This window comes from Prionailurus bengalensis, chromosome B4 (assembly GCF_016509475.1).
Source record: "Prionailurus bengalensis isolate Pbe53 chromosome B4, Fcat_Pben_1.1_paternal_pri, whole genome shotgun sequence".
In the NCBI taxonomy this organism is placed as follows: domain Eukaryota; kingdom Metazoa; phylum Chordata; class Mammalia; order Carnivora; family Felidae; genus Prionailurus; species Prionailurus bengalensis.
Window position 1 is genome coordinate 135,954,288 of NC_057358.1, and position 11,600 is coordinate 135,965,887.

General features: G+C 51.2%; 1 protein-coding gene across 2 annotated transcripts in view; it reads right to left on the reverse strand.

The window, feature by feature from the left end:
* The window catches only part of PACSIN2 (protein kinase C and casein kinase substrate in neurons 2), a 134,613-nt gene extending 123,013 nt beyond the window's left edge, over positions 1-11,600 (reverse strand). Inside the window, exon 1 of one of the 2 annotated variants that reach the window (XM_043562812.1) lies at positions 11,448-11,600. The gene's annotated coding sequence lies outside the window, so the exon portion shown is untranslated. The remainder of the gene's footprint in view (positions 1-11,447) is intronic. The other variant, XM_043562808.1, reaches the window with a different exon arrangement.

An 11,600-nucleotide genomic window follows, 5' to 3' on the forward strand; every position in this document is an offset into this window, starting at 1 on the left:
ATAAAAGCAGCATTAAAGAGAAAATAACAGAAACAAGTCTGGAATTTATTATACCAACCACCTCATTCACTTTTCATAAAAAGAGACGTTAACTTTTTCCCCATGACTCACTCGTGGCCAGGTCTACCCCTCTCGCCCCACCGCGAGGCCCTGTTTCCGTGGGACTCTCAGGTAAGGCCCAGCCCCAGGTCAAAGAAGCAGAAGAAACTTGGTGGGCCACCACCGTGCACCCTGCTGAACCCAGAAAAAAGCGTGGCTCAAAGGCTGCTAAGGAATCATGCCTCAAGGTCAGGTATCAGAGGGCCTGTCCTGAGACTCAGTAGCCCTCACGCCACGCCACCCGGCCAGGTCACGGCAGCTGAGCAGACATTTCTCGGGAAATAAAACAGGAAGTGTGGAAAAAAGGGGAAGCTAAGAGCGTGAGCCTCTGGGGCTTGGTAGTTACCATCCAGCTAGGCTGAGAAGCTGCAAGGATGCCTGAGCCTTCCGGCCCCTGCCAAAGCCTCTGCCACACACACAACCAAAGGCTTGGCAAGTTGCCTCGGCAACAGCTAACCTAGGCCCGTTTAGGCATCTGTGGAAACCAGGGCAAAGTACAGTTTCCATACTTGTGATACAAACACAGACTGCTAAGCACAGAGCAAAGCATGACTCTAAAACCGGGGTTGATTGGGGCGTCTGGGTGGCTCAGTCAGTTAAGCGTCCAGCTTCGGCTCAGCTCATGATCTCATAGTTCCTGAGTTCGAGCCCCGCGTCGGGCTCTGTGCTGACAACTCGGAGCCTGGAGCCTGCTTCGCATTCTGTGTCTCCCCTCTCTCTGCCCCTCCCCTGTTCGTGCTCCGTCTCTCAAAAACAGATAAACATTAAAGATAAAATAAAATTTTAAAAAAATTAAATGAAAATTAAATGAAAACAAAATTGACAGAATACACATGAGTGGGGAGGGGAAGCAGGAATGGAGGTGGCACCCAGCTGAGCGGACCCAGAGAAGCCAGCCCTGCAGTGTTGGCAGTGAGGACCCACTGGTGCCTGGGAGACAACACTCTCCTTACGCTTCTGTGGTGTTTGCGATGATTTCCTCTTACTCATACTAATGTCTCTCATTCTGTTCTGTTGTGGACGTCAGCCTTTCTTAGCCAGGATAAGAACTAAGAAAAGAGTTTTTGTCCTGGGGAGGACAGAGGACTCCAGGGGAAGCAGGCCCTGCCCACCCCAGAGATGGGAGGCCGTGAAGGAGGCACAGCAGGAATCCAAGGGAGGGGCTCCAGGAGGGGAAGAGCGAGGCCCTGAGGCCCAGCACCGCTCCCCACCAGAGCCCCTCCTAGTTCCTGATAAGCAGGTCTTTTGCAGACCCTGGAAAACGAGCCACCAGGAAAACAGGACTCCACTCAGTCTGAGGGAGGATACCTAAGGGACTGTGGAAGATGAAAAAGCCAGCCATCCCTCGGGGAAGGGACACGGTGAGGGACAGTGAAGGACACAACAACTTCCGAACAGAGAAAAAAAAAAAAAAAAAAACCACAAGGAGAGCAAGCACGACACTATAAACCTCCCAGTATGTTCTCTGAGCTGTTGGACTCTAACCGTTCACAGGGCCAGGAACACCTCTGAGAGCTGCCTCTAGAAGGTACACAAGGCAAAATCTGCAGGATCACTTGATTCCCAGGCTGTCCTGACATCCCAGTGACACTGGCGGGGAAGACCTGGCACAGCAGGGCCCTTCCCGATATGCACACTGTCCGAGAACGAAGAGATGTGGTGGCCCAGAGCGGCAGGACCACAGTACTGACGGAGGAACGCAGCCACAAACATTTACAACCTTGGGGACGTAGAACATTAGCTCGGGTGATTGATAAAGTAGCAACGCCTTTTTCAAAGACTGTTTCCTGCTAACTCGAGTAAAACGATAGCCAGAAACCTAGAAAGGAAACGTGACTCATTTGAGAAAACCTCTCGAAAGTTTCTTAATCTCACAGATCCTTGCACGTTCCAGAGGCCAAGGCATCTTAAAGAGAGAGAATCCCTCGACACTTTCACCCATAAGTATCAGGAAAACAAACCCACAAGCAACAGAGAAGGCTTTCAAAACCTCTAAGACGTTCATACCCTTTAATCTGGGACTTCTATTTCTGAGAATTTATTCCCAGGAACTGAACACACAAATGGAGAAAGAAAAATGAAACTGTAAATTACAAATTCATCTACAATAGCCAAAAAAGTTGGAAATTACCTAAAATGGCCAGCATTAAGGAAATGGTTTAATCTCATTACATTCACAAGATTATAAAATCATTAAAGGTCTTGTTAAAGACAATGGTAAAACCCTGGAAAAGATCAGATAAAATATTTCAGTGGATCTGAATAATGCATTCCTACCAGCGAAGATTAATGAAAAAGAGGCACATGCGGTTGGTGCCTGCCATTTACAACCCTGTTTACAACCTGAATGACCTTGGACTAGGCACACGGTCTCACTCCTGCAGTGTCCTTGCATTCAGACTGGTGATGTCAGAGGTCGGACAGAGGCAATGCACCTCCCTGGCCTCCCCTGAAGCCTGAAACAAAGCAGGCAGCTAGCATGTGGCAACTACTCTTAAGATAAACTGAAAACCCCTATGCATGCGGAAGGTAAAACACAGGAAGAGTTCTTTATTCAGAAAACTCTATTTTCTGGGACGCCTGGGTGGCTCAGTCAGTTAAGCGTCTGACACTTGCTTTCGGCTCGGGTCATGATCTCGCAGTTCAAGGGTTCGAGCCCCACGTCAGGCTCTGTGCCACCAGCACAGGATTCTTTCTCTCCCTCCCTCTCTGCCCTTTCCCTGCTAGTGCACGCTCTCTCTCTCAAAATAAATAAATGAACATTAAAAAGAAAAAAAAAGAAAAACCTTTGCACCTTCAATATTTAAAAGAAAAAGACAAGAATGGGGTTGGTATAAGCCTTTTAACGATTATCACCAGCATACAAACAAACATCTGCTCTAATTTACCTCGACAACGGATCTTCATTTGGTATCACAATGGCAACAAAACGTGAATATCTTTCACAATTTTACGTAGTGCAAAAGGAGTGCTTTACAGAAATGTGATTTCTCCTCAACTCGCTGTTTTTAAACAACATGTGACACTTTTCAAAATACAGCCAGTGGGAGGTGAGGCAAGGGTACGCCTAAGCCGGGAGCTCTGGAATCCCCAGGCATGCTGTCCCCCCCGCCCCCCCACCACACACACACACACACACACACACACACACACACACACACACACCAGTCAGGAGCTGGACAGTGGCAGCGGACAGGTGGATGATGGACAGGCCGTGACCACACACCTAGCAGCTGAGCTACTGAAAAGCCTCTCCCTTTCCTGCCCTTATCTCCCTGCTATATAAATTACAAACTTCCAGATTATCTTGCCCAAGTTAGTGGCAGGCATAGATCCTATCTTAAAACAAAAGACCACATGACTCACCTCTTTTCTGTTTCTGAGAGGTGGGGAAAGAGGACTAGCATGTAATGCTTATTTTCATAGGAGACTGACTGACCCAGAATCTACTTATTCAAGGCAGCAGATGAGTGAGAAGAGTGTGGCTTCAGAGTCAAGCTGAGGGTCAGCTCTGACGGTGACCCTGTGAAGGTCACTTCATCTCTCAGAACTCTGATTTACTTACGTGGAAGTGGAGTTAACGCTCTCTCGTGGCAAGAATCAAGGGAGCAGGAATGTAGAGCTTCCTGTACGGTCCCTCAGGAACCCCAAAACCCAGAGGCCTGTCCCAGGTGGTGGCCTCCACCCTCAACCGACCCCCACTGTCGCGGGCCTCCTCGCTGGTGCCTGCCCAGACTCCTGAGCTGAGGATGCGTTTACTGGCGCTGGACGTCTGTCCCAACTGCTCCCTGGATTGAAACACCGTCACATCCAAGCTCAACGGCACCCAGGCAGGCCAGCTCCAGCCTCCAACAACCAGTCAGCTATAAAAACCCACTAATAGTGGGCCTGGAGGTCCGTGCGGGGGGCACGGCCGGCTCTGTGGTTCCTCTTGAAGACCACAACTCACAGACTTGGCACGCTCGGTTGGCGACAACATAATTGGGCACAACGGAACACAAATTGTAGTTTCAAATACGAGAATGTTCACAAAGCATGGTTTAGGCACCGCTTTATAATAAAATTTCATTCGGTTGAATAGGAAACGTCACAACACTGGACGCAGTCCGTTCTGTGAAGGCCGCCTGCAGGCCCCAGCACAGGCCCCACACCGAGGCTCCCAGGGAAGCCCGGCTCAGGGTGGAGGCCCGGTCGGGGTCCTGGCCGGCTGGCCTCAGCCAAACCACCAGCCCCCCAGGCCTCCCTCTTTTCCTCCTCCAAACAATGAAGAGTGAGGCCAACCAATAAGGCTGCTCTGGAAACAAAACGAGAGCTCTAGGAAAGTTCTGGTAAACTGCAGATGCCTGCACAACCAGGCTGTTTTTCATATGTTGTCATTATAAAATCAAGCTCCTGCACAAATACTAATTCTAAAAGGAGAAGGGTAATGGTGCAGTTTGGGACACAGGGAGAAAACCGCCCATAATTCTACAGCCCTAACTACCATCGCTGCACGTAGTCTAATACTTTCCCCATGGGACAAGTGTCCGTGTACCTTCACAACTGGCTTTCTCAAGTCGTGGTATTTTTCGTCACCTCAGTGACAGCCATCATCACCCTCACACATGCGCCTTCGAATCTGAGAGTCACTAAATCACAGCATCGGCCCGTCATCTCAGACTCAGGCTCTCCACCACCTAGAACATTCAACTCAGGCACAGAATCGCCCTCCCAGAAGGAGCAAGGCTTCGGGAGAGGTTGGACCGCCCTCCGGCCTGCGCCCCAACAGGAAGGGCAGATTCAGACAGAAGCAGAGAGGCGGCAAGGAGACAGGAGCCAGGCCCTGCAAGTGCCAGGGCGGGCCGCACTCCATGCATGTCCAGAGGCCCTGCCCCCATCGACAACCCGACATCGTCCCTATGACCCGGGTCACCAAGGAAAGGTGCAAATATACCAAATAGACTTTCACTGGGGAAAAGAAAACATTGTAGGAGGATCTGCAATACAATTGGATAACATAACATCAAATTAGGCATTTTATAGGCACACTTGCTTACTCAGCAAATTCACTTAAGTAGACCTTGGACTCTGAGCTCGACCAAAGTTACTGAGCCCGCACCATGGAGCTGGCACAGGTGCTGAGCTCTCGGGGCCACACTGCCCTCCCTAGGTCATGTGAGGAGGGGGCCGTCAGCGGTCCAGTTCTGAAGATGTTGAAGCATGTGGCCAAGGAAGGCCACACGGTTACCTAGGGGTAGAGCTGAACTCAAACCGGGACTGTGCGACTCTGAAACCGTGTTACCTCCCATAGCTTAGTGCAATATGACCTTCCTGCAGGAACCAGAGGTGAAAGTTACCTCCTGACTGCATGGATCGGTGAGCAAAAACCACAGGGAAAAGGCAGAACCCAGGCAGCCACTGCATTACCAACCAAAACTGCAAGCAACACGATAAGCAAAGAGACTGAGGCAAGACGGTTGCCAATCCCACTCTGGAAGCCCCTGTCATTAGAGAGTGCAGCCACCGCCTCCTAGAAACCTGGATGGTAATCCCTGAGCCTCCAGGGGACAGCGGTGACCTTGGTGAAAATGAGCTACCTAACCACCCGTCCCCATCTGCATCCCAGACTTCTCAACTGACGTTTCCTTTCTGTGCAGAGCTTCAACCTGCTGTGTCTGCTGCCCGGAAACAGTTCCCCACTGAACTCCCGTCCTCCAGGAAGAGGTCCAAAACCCGAGCCAGCGTGCCGGGCAGGTTACACAACCTGAAGCCTGCCCACCCAGCCTTCCCTCCCTCCACCTGAAGAGGCTCCTCTCACCCCAAGCCACTCACACTCCCACATTCTCGACAGCACCGTGCCTCCCCGACTGGGATTCTCCTTCCAGGCATCGTCCCCTGGAAAGCACCTGTGGATCTGGAAAACCCCTCCAAAGTCACTTCCCTGAAGGTCAGCTCTCTGCAGCGTTCTGAGGGCAGTCAGACCCTCCCACCTCGGTCCCCTCTACTTTATTCATGCTCCTATCTGCTACTGTCCTGGTGAAACGTGATTGCTTCCAGGTCAGCCTCCTTGACTGAGCTGCCTCTGCAGAGTGTGACAGTCACCTTCATCTTGGGATCCCAGAGCTGTGGGCGGAGCCAGGCACACTGGACACTCAGGAGCCAGGATGCCCCCAGCTTCGACCCCCCCCCCCGCCTTGTCCACTTCCCCACACCCACAAACATCTCTCCAAACGCTCTCGGCCCCAGGGAGTGAAATTAAAATAAAAAGCAGGCACTTGGACATGGCAGTCTAAAGGAGCTGACAACCACTCTTAACGATATTTAAATCACAGAGAGCAGGCCACTGGAAGAGAAGCGCCAGCCTACAGATGCAAGCTTCCTGGTCAGAAAAGGGCTTGTAAATACCAGCAGAGCTAATGAAGGAGCCATTATGGCAGGTCACGTTTAACTAGACACCATCCCTGCAAGGGGGCGGGCAGCCTGGGGCCTCGTCATGGGCCTTGCCCTCCGACAGCCTCATTTCCTGACCAGGCTGCTACTTCTGGGGACTTCCAACTGCTTAATGCTCAGAATTCACTGCTGCCTGTAGCCTCCACCAATTCCTCTCTCTGGGGAGCGATTCATTTAAGGAAGCCGACACATGGCATGAGGCTTTCTGTTCAGTGTCAGGGAGAAGGTGCATATCTGCCTCGCCCTTGTAGGTTTCCCAAAGAAGTGCATGGTGAAATGAACAAATAACGAACAAATACCTTCTTCCACCTCTGGACGATGAATAATAGTCTCAGATGCAACCTAACAAGAAGACAGGACCACACGCACTCACACCACATTTGAGGGATACCTACTGTATGCCACCCTACACCTCCATCTGAGTATTCAAAACATCTTCACTGCGATGATTCTTTCCATCAGTAATAAACCACCTAACATCCGTGAGTCTTTAAAATTCAGTGTTCTTTTGCATACATGAGCTGAGACTCTGTGCTCTGTTAATAAACTGAAAAAAATCAGTCCCTAAAATATTCAGACTCTGGCCAGAAGGCCACAAGAAGCCACTGTTGGAAAGTCATGGTCATTGGCACAATCCACACCCAACCCTCAAACCCACCCAGGAGCTCTGGGCCCAGGGAGGGGCCTCACAGGCTGCAGGCGTATCTCATCTGAAGTACATATTTGGATGGACAAGTCAAACATTTGGAGTTCTGACTTAACATTGACTTCACACGTTTTTCAAGTGCTAAGCAACTGAGTGGTAATCATTTCAATGTACCCTTTAATCAATAAACATTAAACGAGTCTGCTCAAAACACCTAAGTCCTACAAACGTGTCCCTATGAAAAATATGACAAGAAAAACATAACAAAAACAAAATAATCCTTTTGACAGTCAGGCAGAAAGGTGTTCAGTGATCCAAATTCCGACAAAAAAAAAAAAACAAAAAACAGCCCTTTCAGCAGATGAGCAAATAGTTTCCTCTGTAAGTGACACATCCTGGGATATTTACACTGCCAAACATAACTGGTAATGACAACCACCAAGGAAGCAAAACCTAATGGAAAAACCCCAAGCTGGCAACCAGGTGCCCCAGTTCTGGTCCCAGGACAAGCCTCTGGCTGTGTGATCCTACCAAAGGAATAGCCAGCCCCGTACCTCTCTCTTCATCGTGAAAAGGACTATCCATCACCACCCAAACCAGTCAGAAACATTTTAAGGACCCAAAACAAAAAAAAAAAAAAAAAAAGAGAGGTGAAAATGCTTTGGAATGTGTCCTCTATAAATACAAGTCATTGTTATTATTAGCTCAAAGATGACCGAGAAAATAGGATTACAGAGTATCAGCAGTGAAGGGGGTTAGAGATGGGGTGATCCCAGAGACCTCAATCTGGCCCAGCCCTCTGAAGCTGTGTGCTTTCTGGGAAGGAGTGCCCAGTTTTTATTAAATTCTCAAAAGGTGAAGAACCTCTCAGGCCTTCACCTTACAAATATAAAACCTGAGGGGCGCCTGGGTGGCTCAGTCGCCTAAGTGTCCAACTACAGCTCAGGTCATGATCTCACGCTCCGTGAGTTTGAGCCCCACATCAGACTCTGTGCTGACAGCTTAGAGCCTGGAGCCTGCTTCAGATTCTGTGTCTCCCCTTCTCTCTGCCCCTCCCATGCTCATGCTCTGTCTCTGTCTCTCCATAATAAATAAACATTAAAAAAAAATTTTTTTAGAGAAACACATAAACATATGTCCAATATATCTCAATTAAAAACTAAAGATTTGGGGGCAACTGGCTGGCTCAGTCGGTGGAGCATGTGATTCTTGCCCTCAGGGTTGTGAGTTTGAGTCCCACGCTGGGTGTAGAGATTACTTAAAAAAAAAAAAAAATTCTTTAAAAAACCAGAACAAAACAGGGGCTCCTAGGTGGCTCAGTCAGTTGAGACTCTGACTCTTGCTTTCAGCTCAGGTCATGAACCCAGGGTCATGGGATCCAGCCCCATGTTGGGCTCCACAATAAGTGTGGAGCTTTCTTAAGATTCTCTCTCTCTCTCTTTCTCTGCCCCTCTCCGCCCCTCTCCCCTGCTCATGCTCTCTCTAAAATAGAATAAAAATAAATAAAAATTAAAAAACAAAATATTTTATTCTAGGAATTTAAAAAATACAAGGTGTTCTATTAAGCTAACAGATTAACGTGCAGAATGAATAAATTGTTATTCTGGGAATAAACGGAAGCCAACACATAACTAAAGAAAGGACATCTCTGTTGTTGTTTAATGTGTGTTTTTAATCAAACTACCAACGTGTGTGCTCCCAGATCGCCGCTGTTCTTTAAAGAGTTACCTTTGGAACTACACACACGTCAAGAACATTGCATGGCACAGAATACCTCTGAGTATACTTGGAGAATTCTTTTAAGACTGTCTGCGGTCAGCAGACAGAACATAATCATCGCAATACCAAACGTCTGAAGGAATTCCTACACAGCCGCCCCAGGGACCACCACTGGGACCCATCAGGAGTCAGGTTTCAGGCACCAAGATACTTTCAGGTTTGTGAAGGATCACCGCCAGGGCCGTAAAGGTCGGTCTCTACCTGCGGAATGCACACTGACTTCATAACTGAGGCCCTGCCACCCTGCCTTCAGGTGGGCCAACTGCAGTTCCAAACAATCTAACTGGAAAAAAAACTGAGCCAGCACCACGGCTCACATGAATGTGGTCATTACCCCCATAATCTATGGGGAGGCCTCCGTACAGCGACCATGACAATCTGATGGCAGATAAGGCAGGCGCGAGTCAGCGCAGAGGTTCCACTGAGTGTGGCCTAAGAGCACTGGGTAACAGGTGCCCCATCTCTAAACGCAAGGCACCATTACTATTAATTAAGGCGTCTGTGGAATCTTTTTGATATTTCTTAACATCCCAGAATCAACTGATGACCCGGTCAGAAGCAGGAAGCCTGAGCATCGTGTCCTTAAGTCGGTCAACACAATTTTCAAGTGAATATAGAGAATAAAATGAAAAGGACAAACGCCCCTCAGCTCCCACCCCAGAAATGGCCTGGCTATCAGAGATCTGGATTGGGCATCAAGGACAAGGGAAAGACAACCTTATCTCCCAGCAGCAGGCGGTGCCGGGAACCCACACACTTTTTCAGATGCATACTTTTAGGTAATTTAAACACTACAACCTCTCATACACCTGTGACTGAAAGTAATAAAGTTCCAACTCCCAAACACCATGAGCTGAACGTGCCACTTCCGTTCAAATGAGTTTTTAATTCCCCTCCGAAACCTGAATAAAGAGTACAGACCGAATCACCCTTCTGCTCTTCCCTGTTATGTTACTTTCCCGAGTACTCAATATCACCGGCCCAACAGCCAGCTTCTTTAAAGCCTGAAGACAATTGTCAAAAGAAAATCACACACCACAGAAAAGTTTTTGATGTGGTGGCCTCATATCTCAAGTAGCATAACCTCACCAAGGAGAATGCCGAGCTCCAGAAGAAAGTTTAGATGCACGCAGATGAGTTTCCCACATGAATCAAGAGAAACGCCCTGGCTCCTAGTCAATGCCTGTACGTGGAGGCTTCAAGCAGGCTTGTGAATCAAGTGTGATAAGAACATTTGGGGGCAAGAAGGGGAGGGCTGGCATTCACCAGCGCCCACCTGGTTGGTTTCCTTGCCCTGGGCTCCAACCTGGCAATCCCAGGAGGGTTAAAACAGAACTTCAGCCTAAAACTGCAGAGGAGGGAAGGAAGCTATGAGCTCACCGTCAGCAACTCAGGTTTGAATTCTTTTAGCTGTTCTCTTGATTTTCATCAGCACAGCCAGGGAGTGTTTGGTAAACAGTGTAATGAGTAGCCGTGGAGATTCTGGGCAGCCTACCCTCCTCAACCACAAAAACACAGGACAGTTGCAATAGAGGAGGGAAGACCCGGGAACGGTTACACACACCCCACCTCCAAGGACACCTTCCCCTGGGCACCCAACTGGAGGGCAGCATCCTCAAAGACAGCAGCTGCGTGGGTCCCAAGGAGGCAGCACAGTTTGCCCTCCCGACCAGCTCCATCCGAAAAGCAAAGTCCCCCGCCCCCCCCCCTCCCCCGCCTCCAGTGGAGCCAAAACCCAACGAACCACTGAAATTAAGGGGCAGAAATTGCTACCTCTCCAGTCCGGGACCCCTCTCCAATTCCGATGCCCGGGCAGGCTCGGAAACCCCAGAAGAGAGAACGTGTTCACGTTTCTTACGAACCACTGACAGTCTGGTAAAACTCCGAGGATGGAACGGAGGCCAAGAGCTCCAGCCTCTCCTGCCTGTCCCCGCTGCCCCAGGACCTGCTCGCCAGGAAGGCCTCGCCGCCCTCACCCCCGTGGAGCCAGGAGAGACACGGGGAGGGTGGGAAGGAAGGAAATAGAGGGCAGTCCTCAAAGGGCCCCCAAATAAGCTCATCCGCGTTGGTGTCCCGCCTGCCCTCCAACTGGCGCCTACCAGCCACCCCGCTCCTCCCCTCGCAGCCGCCCTCGCCCCCCACGGGTCCCCCACTGAACCTCCGCGCCCCTCGGCCGGGCGGCTTCCCCGGAGCGCGCCCGCCGCTCCTCCCCGAGTGTCTGCGGAGCGCCCACCTGCCCCCTCGGCAGCAGCCTCCAACCCCGCCGGCCCCGTCGCGGCGCTGCCCTCCCCAGCGACCCCCACCCGAGAACCTTCCAGCTCGCGCTCCGGCGCCCGCCGCCCCCGAACACGCCCCCTCCCACGGAGACAGGAAGTCCGCGCGCCGGCCGCGCGGCCGCACAGGCTTCCCCCCGGGCGAGCAGCGCGGGCCCGGCCGCCCACCGGCGCCCCGGTGGCCGCCCGCGGCGCCCCAACCGTCGCGGCGCGCCCCTCACCTCGGCCGCCGCTCGTCTCCCGACTCGCCGCTCACCCCGCTCCCGCCGCGACGGCGTCTCCGGCTCCGGCTCCCGCCCTGCCTCCGGCCGCGCTCCTCAGCCCAGCCCTGCCCTGCCCCGCCGCGGCCGCCGCTGCCGCCGCTGCCGCCGGCC